Raw genomic sequence first — 13455 nt, 5'->3', positions numbered from 1 at the left:
ACTAACTCAGTCTGTGTTCTAACAGAATGTGGACTCAGATTTTGTTCAAAAATTACTCAGTCTGTGTTCTAACAGAATATGGACTCAGTCTATGTTTAAAGAATACTCACTCAGCCAGTATTTTACCAGAGTATGGACTCAGCCTGTGTTCTAACAGAATACTCACACAGCCTGTGTTCTAACAGAATATGTACTCAGTCTATATTTAAAGAATACTCACTCACCTCAGTATTCTAACAGAACACTCACGTAGCCAGTGTTCTAACAGAATACTAACTCAGCCTGTGTTCTAACAGAATGTGGACTCAGATTTTGTTCAAAAATTACTCAGTCTGTTTCTAACAGAATATGGAGTCAGTCTATGTTTAAAGAATACTCACTCAACCAGTATTTTACCAGAGTATGGACTCAGCCTGTGTTCTAACAGAATACTCACACAGCCTGTGTTCTAACAGAATATGGACTCAGTCTATATTTAAAGAATACTCACTCACCTCAGTATTCTAACAGAACACTCACGTAGCCAGTGTTCTAACAGAATACTAACTCAGCCTGTGTTCTAACAGAATGTGGATTCAGATCAAAAATTACTAACTCAGCCTGTGTTCTAACAGAATGTGGACTCAGATTTTGTTCAAAAATTACTCAGTCTGTTTCTAACAGAATATGGAGTCAGTCTATGTTTAAAGAATACTCACTCAACCAGTATTTTACCAGAGTATGGACTCAGCCTGTGTTCTAACAGAATACTCACACAGCCTGTGTTCTAACAGAATATGGACTCAGTCTATATTTAAAGAATACTCACTCACCTCAGTATTCTAACAGAACACTCACGTAGCCAGTGTTATAACAGAATACTAACTCAGCCTGTGTTCTAACAGAATGTGGATTCAGATCAAAAATTACTAAGTCTGTGTTCTAACAGAATGTGGACTCAGATTTTGTTCAAAAATTACTCAGTCTGTTTCTAACAGAATATGGTCTCAGTCTATGTTTTAAGATTACTCACTCAGCCAGTATTTTACCAGAGTATGGACTCAGCCTGTGTTCTAACAGAATACTCACACAGCCTGTGTTCTAACAGAATATGGACTCAGTCTATATTTAAAGAATACTCACTAACCTCAGTATTCCAACAGAACACTCATGTAACCAGTGTTCTAACAGAATACTAACTCAGCCTGTGTTCTAACGGAATGTGGATTCAGATCAAATATTACTAACTCAGTCTGTGTTCTAACAGAATGTGGACTCAGATTTTGTTCAAAAATTATTCAGCCTGTGTTCTAACAGAATGTGGATTCAGATCAAAAATTACTAACTCAGTCTGTGTTCTAACAGAATGTGGGTTCAGATCAAAAATTACTAACTCAGTCTGTGTTCTAACAGAATATGAACTCAGATTTTGTTCAAAAATTACTCAGTCTGTGTTCTAACAGAATATGGACTCAATCTATATTTAAAGAATACTCACTCACCTCAGTATTCTAACAGAACACTCACGTAGCCAGTGTTCTAACAGAATACTAACTCATCCTGTGTTCTAACAGAATGTGGATTCAGATCAAAAATTACTAACTCAGTCTGTGTTCTAACAGAATGTGGACTCAGATTTTGTTCAAAAATTACTCAGTCTGTTTCTAACAAAATATGGTCTCAGTCTTTGTTTAAAGAATACTCACTCAGCTCAGTGTTCTAACATAACACTCACTTAGCCTGTGTTCTAACAGAATGTGGTTTCAGATCAAAAATTACTAACTCAGTCTGTGTTCTAACAGAATATGAACTCAGATTTTGTTCAAAAATTACTCAGTCTGTGTTCTAACAGAATATGGACTCAGTCTATGTTTAAAGAATACTCACTCAGCCAGTGTTCTACCAGAATATGGATTCAGACTATTTTCAAGAATACTCACTCAGCCTGTGTTCTAGCAGAACGCTCACTTAGCCTGTGTTCTAACAGAATGTGTACTCAGATATTGTTCAAAAATTACTTACTCAGTCTGTGTTCTAACAGAATTTGGACGCAGTCTCTGTTTAAAAAATACTCACTCACCTCAGTATTCTAACAGAACACTCACGTAGCCTGTGTTCTAACAGAACACTAACTCAGCCTGTTTTCTAACAAAATGTGGATTCAGATCAAAAATTACTAACGCAGTCTGTGTTCTAACAGAATATGGACTTAGATTTTGTTCAAAAATTACTCAGTCTGTGTTCTAACAGAATATGGACTCAGTCTATGTTTAAAGAATACTCACTCAGCCAGTATTTTACCAGAGTATGGACTCAGCCTGTGTTCTAACAGAATACTCACACAGCCTGTGTTCTAACAGAATATGGACTCAGTCTATATTTAAAGAATACTCACTCACCTCAGTATTCTAACAGAACACTCACGTAGCCAGTGTTCTAACAGAATACTAACTCAGCCTGTGTTCTAACAGAATGTGGATTCAGATCAAAAATTACTAACTCAGTCTGTGTTCTAACAGAATGTGGACTCAGATTTTGTTCAAAAATTACTCAGTCTGTTTCTAACAGAATATGGTCTCAGTCTATGTTTAAAGATTACTCACTCAGCCAGTATTTTACCAGAGTATGGACTCAGCCTGTGTTCTAACAGAATACTCACACAGCCTGTGTTCTAACAGAATATGGACTCAGTCTATATTTAAAGAATACTCACTCACCTCAGTATTCTAACAGAACACTCACGTAGCCTGTTTTCTAACAGAACACTAACTCAGCCTGCTTTCTAACAGAATGTGGATTCAGATCAAATATTACTAACGCAGTCTGTGTTCTAACAGAATATGGACTTAGATTTTGTTCAAAAATTACTCAGTCTGTGTTCTAACAGAATATGAACTCAGTCTATGTTTAAAGAATACTCACTCAGCCAATATTTTACCAGAGTATGGACTCGGCCTGTGTTCTAACAGAATACTCACACAGCCTGTGTTCTAACAGAATATGGACTCAGTCTATATTTAAAGAATACTGAATCACCTCAGTATTCCAACAGAACACTCACGTAGCCAGTGTTGTAACAGAATACTAACTCAGCCTGTGTTCTAACAGAATGTGGATTCAGATCAAATATTACTAACTCAGTCTGTGTTCTAACTGAATGTGGACTCAGATTTTGTTCAAAATTACTCAGTCTGTGTTCTAACAGAATATGGACTAAGTCTATGTTTAAAGAATACTCACTCAGCTCAGTGTTCTAACATAACACTCACTTAGCCTGTGTTCTAACAGAATGTGGGTTCAGATCAAATATTACTAACTCAGTCTGTGTTCTAACAGAATGTGGACTCAGATTTTGTTCAAAAATTACTCAGTCTGTTTATAACAGAATATGGACTCAGTCTATGTTTAAAGAATACTCACTCAGCCAGTATTTTACCAGAGTATGGACTCAGCCTGTGTTCTAACAGAATACTCACACAGCCTGTGTTCTAACAGAATATGGACTCAGTCTATATTTAAGGAATACTCACTCACCTCAGTATTCTAACAGAACACTCACGTAGCCTGTGTTCTAACAGAACAGTAACTCAGCCTTTTTTCTAACAGAATGTGGATTCAGATCAAAAATTATTAACGCAGTCTGTGTTCTAACAGAATATGGACTAAGTTTTTGTTCAAAAATTACTCAGTCTATGTTCTAACAGAATATGGACTCAGTCTATGTTTAAAGAATACTCACTCAGCCAATATTTTACCAGAGTATGGACTCAGCCTGTGTTCTAACAGAATACTCACACAGCCTGTGTTCTAACAGAATATGGACTCAGTCTATATTTAAAGAATACTCACTCACCTCAGTATTCCAACAGAACACTCATGTAGCCAGTGTTCTAACAGAATACTAACTCAGCCTGTGTTCTAACGGAATGTGGATTCAGATCAAATATTACTAACTCAGTCTGTGTTCTAACAGAATGTGGACTCAGATTTTGTTCAAAAATTACTCAGTCTGTGTTCTAACAGAATATGGACTAAGTCTATGTTTAAAGAATACTCACTCAGCTCAGTGTTCTAACATAAGACTCACTTAGCCTGTGTTCTAACAGAATGTGGTTTCAGATCAAAAATTACTAACTCAGTCTGTGTTCTAACAGAATGTGGACTCAGATTTTGTTCAAAAATTACTCAGTCTGTGTTCTAACAGAATATGGACTCAGTCTATGTTTAAAGAATACTCACTCAGCCTGTGTTTTAGCAGAACGCTCACTTAGCCTGTGTTCTAACAGAATGTGGACTCAGATACTGTTCAAAAATTACTAACTCAGTCTGTGTTCTAACAGAATTTGGACGCAGTCTCTGTTTAAAAAATACTCACTCACCTCAGTGTTCTAACAGAACACTCACGTAGCCTGTGTTCTAACAGAACACTAACTCAGCCTGTGTTCTAACAAAATGTGGATTCAGATCAAAAATTACTAACGCAGTCTGTGTTCTAACAGAATATGGACTTAGATTTTGTTCAAAAATTACTCAGTCTGTGTTCTAACAGAATATGGACTCAGTCTATGTTTAAAGAATACTCACTCAGCCAGTATTTTACCAGAGTATGGACTCAGCCTGTGTTCTAACAGAATACTCACACAGCCTGTGTTCTAACAGAATATGTACTCAGTCTATATTTAAAGAATACTCACTCACCTCAGTATTCTAACAGAACACTCACGTAGCCAGTGTTCTAACAGAATACTAACTCAGCCTGTGTTCTAAAAGAATGTGGACTCAGATTTTGTTCAAAAATTACTCAGTCTGTTTCTAACAGAATATGGAGTCAGTCTATGTTTAAAGAATACTCACTCAACCAGTATTTTACCAGAGTATGGACTCAGCCTGTGTTCTACCAGAATACTCACACAGCCTGTGTTCTAACAGAATATGGACTCAGTCTATATTTAAAGAATACTCACTGACCTCAGTATTCTAACAGAACACTCACGTACCCTGTGTTCTAACAGAACACTAACTCAGCCTGTTTTCTAACAGAATGTCGATTCAGATCAAAAATTACTAACGCAGTCTGTGTTCTAACAGAATATGGACTTAGATGTTGTTCAAAAATTACTCAGTCTGTGTTCTAACAGAATATGGACTCAGTCTATGTTTAAAGAATACTCACTCAGCCAATATTTGACCAGAGTATGGACTCAGCCTGTGTTCTAACAGAATACTCACACAGCCTGTGTTCTAACAGAATATGGACTCAGTCTATATTTAAAGAATACTCACTCACCTCAGTATTCCTACAGAACACTCACGTAGCCAGTGTTCTAACAGAATACTAACTCAGCCTGGGTTCTAACAGAATGTGCATTCAGATCAAATATTACTAACTCAGTCTGTGTTCTAACAGAATGTGGACTCAGATTTTGTTCAAAAATTACTCAGTCTGTGTTCTAACAGAATATGGACTAAGTCTATGTTTAAAGAATACTCACTCAGCTCAGTGTTCTAACATAACACTCACTTAGCCTGTGTTCTAAGAGAATGTGGTTTCAGATCAAAAATTACTAACTCAGTCTGTGTTCTAACAGAATGTGGACTCAGATTTTGTTCAAAAATTACTCAGTCTGTGTTCTAACAGAATATGGACTCAGTCTATGTTTAAAGAATACTCACTCAGCCAGTGTTCTACCAGAATATGGATTCAGACTATTTTCAAAAATACTCACTCAGCCTGTGTTCTAGCAGAACGCTCACTTAGCCTGTGTTCTAACAGAATGTGGACTCAGATATTGTACAAAAATTACTAACTCAGTCTGTGTTCTAACAGAATTTGGACGCAGTCTCTGTTTAAAAAATACTCACTCACCTCAGTGTTCTAACAGAACACTCACGTAGCCTGTGTTCTAACAGAACACTAACTCAGCCTGTTTTCCAGCAGAATGTGGATTCAGATCAAAAATTACTAACGCAGTCTGTGTTCTAACAGAATATGGACTTAGATTTTGTTCAAAAATTACTCAGTCTGTGTTCTAACAGAATATGGACTCAGTCTATGTTTAAAGAATACTCACTCAGCCAGTATTTTACCAGAGTATGGACTCAGCCTGTGTTCTAACAGAATACTCACACAGCCTGTGTTCTAACAGAATATGTACTCAGTCTATATTTAAAGAATACTCACTCACCTCAGTATTCTAACAGAACACTCACGTAGCCAGTGTTCTAACAGAATACTAACTCAGCCTGTGTTCTAACAGAATGTGGATTCAGATCAAAAATTACTAACTCAGTCTGTGTTCTAACAGAATGTGGACTCAGATTTTGTTCAAAAATTACTCAGTCTGTTTCTAACAGAATATGGTCTCAGTCTATGTTTAAAGAATACTCACTCAGCCAGTATTTTAACAGAGTATGGACTCAGCCTGTGTTCTAACAGAATACTCACACAGCCTGTGTTCTAACAGAATATGGACTCAGTCTATATTTAAAGAATACTCACTCACCTCAGTATTCTAACAGAACACTCACGTAGCCTGTGTTCTAACAGAACACTAACTCAGCCTGCTTTCTAACAGAATGTGGATTCAGATCAAATATTACTAACGAAGTCTGTGTTCTAACAGAATGTGGACTCAGATTTTGTTCAAAAATTACTCAGTCTGTTTCTAACAGAATATGGTCTCAGTCTATGTTTAAAGAATACTCACTCAGCCAGTATTTTACCAGAGTATGGACTCAGCCTGTGTTCTAACAGAATACTCACACAGCCTGTGTTCTAACAGAATATGGACTCAGTCTATATTTAAAGAATACTCACTCACCTCAGTATTCTAACAGAACACTCACGTAGCCTGTGTTCTAACAGAACACTAACTCAGCCTGCTTTCTAACAGAATGTGGATTCAGATCAAATATTACTAACGAAGTCTGTGTTCTAACAGAATATGGACTTAGATTTTGTTCAAAAATTACTCAGTCTGTGTTCTAACAGAATATGGACTCAGTCTATGTTTAAAGAATACTCACTCAGCTAATATTTTACCAGAGTATGTACTCGGCCTGTGTTCTAACAGAATACTCACACAGCCTGTGTTCTAACAGAATATGGACTCAGTCTATACTTAAAGAATACTGACTCACCTCAGTATTCCAACAGAACACTCACGTAGCCAGTGTTGTAACAGAATACTAACTCAGCCTGTGTTCTAACAGAATGTGGATTCAGATCAAATATTACTAACTCAGTCTGTGTTCTGACAGAATGTGGACTCAGATTTTGTTCAAAATTACTCAGTCTGTGTTCTAACAGAATATGGGTTCAGATCAAAAATTACTAACTCAGTCTGTGTTCTAACAGAATGTGGGTTCAGATCAAAAATTACTAACTCAGTCTGTGTTCTAACAGAATGTGGGTTCAGATCAAAAATTACTAACTCAGTCTGTGTTCTAACAGAATATGAACTCAGATTTTGTTCAAAAATTACTCAGTCTGTGTTCTAACAGAATATGGACTCAGTCTATATTTAAAGAATACTCACTCACCTCAGTATTCTAACAGAACACTCACGTAGCCAGTGTTCTAACAGAATACTAACTCATCCTGTGTTCTAACAGAATGTGGATTCAGATCAAAAATTACTAACTCAATCTGTGTTCTAACAGAATGTGGACTCAGATTTTGTTCAAAAATTACTCAGTCTGTTTCTAACAAAATATGGTCTCAGTCTTTGTTTAAAGAATACTCACTCAGCTCAGTGTTCTAACATAACACTCACTTAGCCTGTGTTCTAACAGAATGTGGTTTCAGATCAAAAATTACTAACTCAGTCTGTGTTCTAACAGAATATGAACTCAGATTTTGTTCAAAAATTACTCAGTCTGTGTTCTAACAGAATATGGACTCAGTCTATGTTTAAAGAATACTCACTCAGCCAGTGTTCTACCAGAATATGGATTCAGACTATTTTCAAGAATACTCACTCAGCCTGTGTTCTAGCAGAACGCTCACTTAGCCTGTATTCTAACAGAATGTGTACTCAGATATTGTTCAAAAATTACTTACTCAGTCTGTGTTCTAACAGAATTTGGACGCAGTCTCTGTTTAAAAAATACTCACTCACCTCAGTATTCTAACAGAACACTCACGTAGCCTGTGTTCTAACAGAACACTAACTCAGCCTGTTTTCTAACAAAATGTGGATTCAGATCAAAAATTACTAACGCAGTCTGTGTTCTAACAGAATATGGACTTAGATTTTGTTCAAAAATTACTCAGTCTGTGTTCTAACAGAATATGGACTCAGTCTATGTTTAAAGAATACTCACTCAGCCAGTATTTTACCAGAGTATGGACTCAGCCTGTGTTCTAACAGAATACTCACACAGCCTGTGTTCTAACAGAATATGTACTCAGTCTATATTTAAAGAATACTCACTCACCTCAGTATTCTAACAGAACACTCATGTAGCCAGTGTTCTAACAGAATACTAACTCAGCCTGTGTTCTAACAGAATGTGGACTCAGATTTTGTTCAAAAATTACTCAGTCTGTTTCTAACAGAATATGGAGTCAGTCTATGTTTAAAGAATACTCACTCAACCAGTATTTTACCAGAGTATGGACTCAGCCTGTGTTCTAACAGAATACTCACACAGCCTGTGTTCTAACAGAATATGGACTCAGTCTATATTTAAAGAATACTCACTCACCTCAGTATTCTAACAGAACACTCACGTAGCCAGTGTTCTAACAGAATACTAACTCAGCCTGTGTTCTAACAGAATGTGGATTCAGATCAAAAATTACTAAGTCTGTGTTCTAACAGAATGTGGACTCAGATTTTGTTCAAAAATTACTCAGTCTGTTTCTAACAGAATATGGTCTCAGTCTATGTTTTAAGATTACTCACTCAGCCAGTATTTTACCAGAGTATGGACTCAGCCTGTGTTCTAACAGAATACTCACACAGCCTGTGTTCTAACAGAATATGTACTCAGTCTATATTTAAAGAATACTCACTCACCTCAGTATTCTAACAGAACACTCATGTAGCCAGTGTTCTAACAGAATACTAACTCAGCCTGTGTTCTAACAGAATGTGGACTCAGATTTTGTTCAAAAATTACTCAGTCTGTTTCTAACAGAATATGGAGTCAGTCTATGTTTAAAGAATACTCACTCAACCAGTATTTTACCAGAGTATGGACTCAGCCTGTGTTCTAACAGAATACTCACACAGCCTGTGTTCTAACAGAATATGGACTCAGTCTATATTTAAAGAATACTCACTAACCTCAGTATTCCAACAGAACACTCATGTAGCCAGTGTTCTAACAGAATACTAACTCAGCCTGTGTTCTAACGGAATGTGGATTCAGATCAAATATTACTAACTCAGTCTGTGTTCTAACAGAATGTGGACTCAGATTTTGTTCAAAAATTATTCAGCCTGTGTTCTAACAGAATGTGGATTCAGATCAAAAATTACTAACTCAGTCTGTGTTCTAACAGAATGTGGGTTCAGATCAAAAATTACTAACTCAGTCTGTGTTCTAACAGAATATGAACTCAGATTTTGTTCAAAAATTACTCAGTCTGTGTTCTAACAGAATATGGACTCAGTCTATATTTAAAGAATACTCACTCACCTCAGTATTCTAACAGAACACTCACGTAGCCAGTGTTCTAACAGAATACTAACTCATCCTGTGTTCTAACAGAATGTGGATTCAGATCAAAAATTACTAACTCAGTCTGTGTTCTAACAGAATGTGGACTCAGATTTTGTTCAAAAATTACTCAGTCTGTGTTCTAACAGAATATGGACTAAGTCTATGTTTAAAGAATACTCACTCAGCTCAGTGTTCTAACATAACACTCACTTAGCCTGTGTTCTAACAGAATGTGGGTTCAGATTAAAAATTACTAACTCAGTCTGTGTTCTAACAGAATATGAACTCAGATTTTGTTCAAAAATTACTAAGTCTGTGTTCTAACAGAATATGGACTCAGTCTATGTTTAAAGAATACTCACTCAGCCAGTGTTCTACCAGAATATGGATTCAGACTATTTTCAAGAATACTCACTCAGCCTGTGTTCTAGCAGAACGCTCACTTAGCCTGTATTCTAACAGAATGTGTACTCAGATATTGTTCAAAAATTACTTAGTCTGTGTTCTAACAGAATTTGGACGCAGTCTCTGTTTAAAAAATACTCACTCACCTCAGTATTTTAACAGAACACTCACGTAGCCTGTGTTCTAACAGAACACTAACTCAGCCTGTTTTCTAACAAAATGTGGATTCAGATCAAAAATTACTAACGCAGTCTGTGTTCTAATAGAATATGGACTTAGATTTTGTTCAAAAATTACTCAGTCTGTGTTCTAACAGAATATGGACTCAGTCTATGTTTAAAGAATACTCACTCAGCCAGTATTTTACCAGAGTATGGACTCAGCCTGTGTTCTAACAGAATGTGGACTCAGATTTTGTTCAAAAATTACTCAGTCTGTTTCTAACAGAATATGGAGTCAGTCTATGTTTAAAGAATACTCACTCAACCAGTATTTTACCAGAGTATGGACTCAGCCTGTGTTCTAACAGAATACTCACACAGCCTGTGTTCTAACAGAATATGGACTCAGTCTATATTTAAAGAATACTCACTCACCTCAGTATTCTAACAGAACACTCACGTAGCCAGTGTTCTAACAGAATACTAACTCAGCCTGTGTTCTAACAGAATGTGGATTCAGATCAAAAATTACTAAGTCTGTGTTCTAACAGAATGTGGACTCAGATTTTGTTCAAAAATTACTCAGTCTGTTTCTAACAGAATATGGTCTCAGTCTATGTTTTAAGATTACTCACTCAGCCAGTATTTTACCAGAGTATGGACTCAGCCTGTGTTCTAACAGAATACTCACACAGCCTGTGTTCTAACAGAATATGGACTCAGTCTATATTTAAAGAATACTCACTAACCTCAGTATTCCAACAGAACACTCATGTAGCCAGTGTTCTAACAGAATACTAACTCAGCCTGTGTTCTAACGGAATGTGGATTCAGATCAAATATTACTAACTCAGTCTGTGTTCTAACAGAATGTGGACTCAGATTTTGTTCAAAAATTATTCAGCCTGTGTTCTAACAGAATGTGGATTCAGATCAAAAATTACTAACTCAGTCTGTGTTCTAACAGAATGTGGGTTCAGATCAAAAATTACTAACTCAGTCTGTGTTCTAACAGAATATGAACTCAGATTTTGTTCAAAAATTACTCAGTCTGTGTTCTAACAGAATATGGACTCAGTCTATATTTAAAGAATACTCACTCACCTCAGTATTCTAACAGAACACTCACGTAGCCAGTGTTCTAACAGAATACTAACTCATCCTGTGTTCTAACAGAATGTGGATTCAGATCAAAAATTACTAACTCAGTCTGTGTTCTAACAGAATGTGGACTCAGATTTTGTTCAAAAATTACTCAGTCTGTTTCTAACAAAATATGGTCTCAGTCTTTGTTTAAAGAATACTCACTCAGCTCATTTTTCTAACATAACACTCACTTAGCCTGTGTTCTAACAGAATGTGGTTTCAGATCAAAAATTACTAACTCAGTCTGTGTTCTAACAGAATTTGGACGCAGTCTCTGTTTAAAAAATACTCACTCACCTCAGTATTCTAACAGAACACTCACGTAGCCTGTGTTCTAACAGAACACTAACTCAGCCTGTTTTCTAACAAAATGTGGATTCAGATCAAAAATTACTAACGCAGTCTGTGTTCTAACAGAATATGGACTTAGATTTTGTTCAAAAATTACTCAGTCTGTGTTCTAACAGAATATGGACTCAGTCTATGTTTAAAGAATACTCACTCAGCCAGTATTTTACCAGAGTATGGACTCAGCCTGTGTTCTAACAGAATACTCACACAGCCTGTGTTCTAACAGAATATGTACTCAGTCTATATTTAAAGAATACTCACTCACCTCAGTATTCTAACAGAACACTCACGTAGCCAGTGTTCTAACAGAATACTAACTCAGCCTGTGTTCTAACAGAATGTGGACTCAGATTTTGTTCAAAAATTACTCAGTCTGTTTCTAACAGAATATGGAGTCAGTCTATGTTTAAAGAATACTCACTCAACCAGTATTTTACCAGAGTATGGACTCAGCCTGTGTTCTAACAGAATACTCACACAGCCTGTGTTCTAACAGAATATGGACTCAGTCTATATTTAAAGAATACTCACTCACCTCAGTATTCTAACAGAACACTCACGTAGCCAGTGTTCTAACAGAATACTAACTCAGCCTGTGTTCTAACAGAATGTGGATTCAGATCAAAAATTACTAACTCAGCCTGTGTTCTAACAGAATGTGGACTCAGATTTTGTTCAAAAATTACTCAGTCTGTTTCTAACAGAATATGGACTCAGTCTATGTTTAAAGAATACTCACTCAACCAGTATTTTACCAGAGTATGGACTCAGCCTGTGTTCTAACAGAATACTCACACAGCCTGTGTTCTAACAGAATATGGACTCAGTCTATATTTAAAGAATACTCACTCACCTCAGTATTCTAACAGAACACTCACGTAGCCAGTGTTCTAACAGAATACTAACTCAGCCTGTGTTCTAACAGAATGTGGATTCAGATCAAAAATTACTTAGTCTGTGTTCTAACAGAATGTGGACTCAGATTTTGTTCAAAAATTACTCAGTCTGTTTCTAACAGAATATGGTCTCAGTCTATGTTTTAAGATTACTCACTCAGCCAGTATTTTACCAGAGTATGGACTCAGCCTGTGTTCTAACAGAATACTCACACAGCCTGTGTTCTAACAGAATATGGACTCAGTCTATATTTAAAGAATACTCACTAACCTCAGTATTCCAACAGAATACTCATGTAGCCAGTGTTCTAACAGAATACTAACTCAGCCTGTGTTCTAACGGAATGTGGATTCAGATCAAATATTACTAACTCAGTCTGTGTTCTAACAGAATGTGGACTCAGATTTTGTTCAAAAATTATTCAGCCTGTGTTCTAACAGAATGTGGATTCAGATCAAAAATTACTAACTCAGTCTGTGTTCTAACAGAATGTGGGTTCAGATCAAAAATTACTAACTCAGTCTGTGTTCTAACAGAATATGAACTCAGATTTTGTTCAAAAATTACTCAGTCTGTGTTCTAACAGAATATGGACTCAGTCTATATTTAAAGAATACTCACTCACCTCAGTATTCTAACAGAACACTCACGTAGCCAGTGTTCTAACAGAATACTAACTCATCCTGTGTTCTAACAGAATGTGGATTCAGATCAAAAATTACTAACTCAGTCTGTGTTCTAACAGAATGTGGACTCAGATTTTGTTCAAAAATTACTCAGTCTGTGTTCTAACAGAATATGGACTCAGTCTATGTTTAAAGAATACTCACTCAGCCAGTGTTCT

Source organism: Furipterus horrens, unplaced genomic scaffold (genome assembly GCF_987537825.1).
Source record: "Furipterus horrens unplaced genomic scaffold, mFurHor1.1.pri manual_scaffold_11, whole genome shotgun sequence".
Classification (NCBI taxonomy): Eukaryota; Metazoa; Chordata; class Mammalia; order Chiroptera; family Furipteridae; genus Furipterus; species Furipterus horrens.
Note: the sequence above shows the minus strand (reverse complement) of the source record.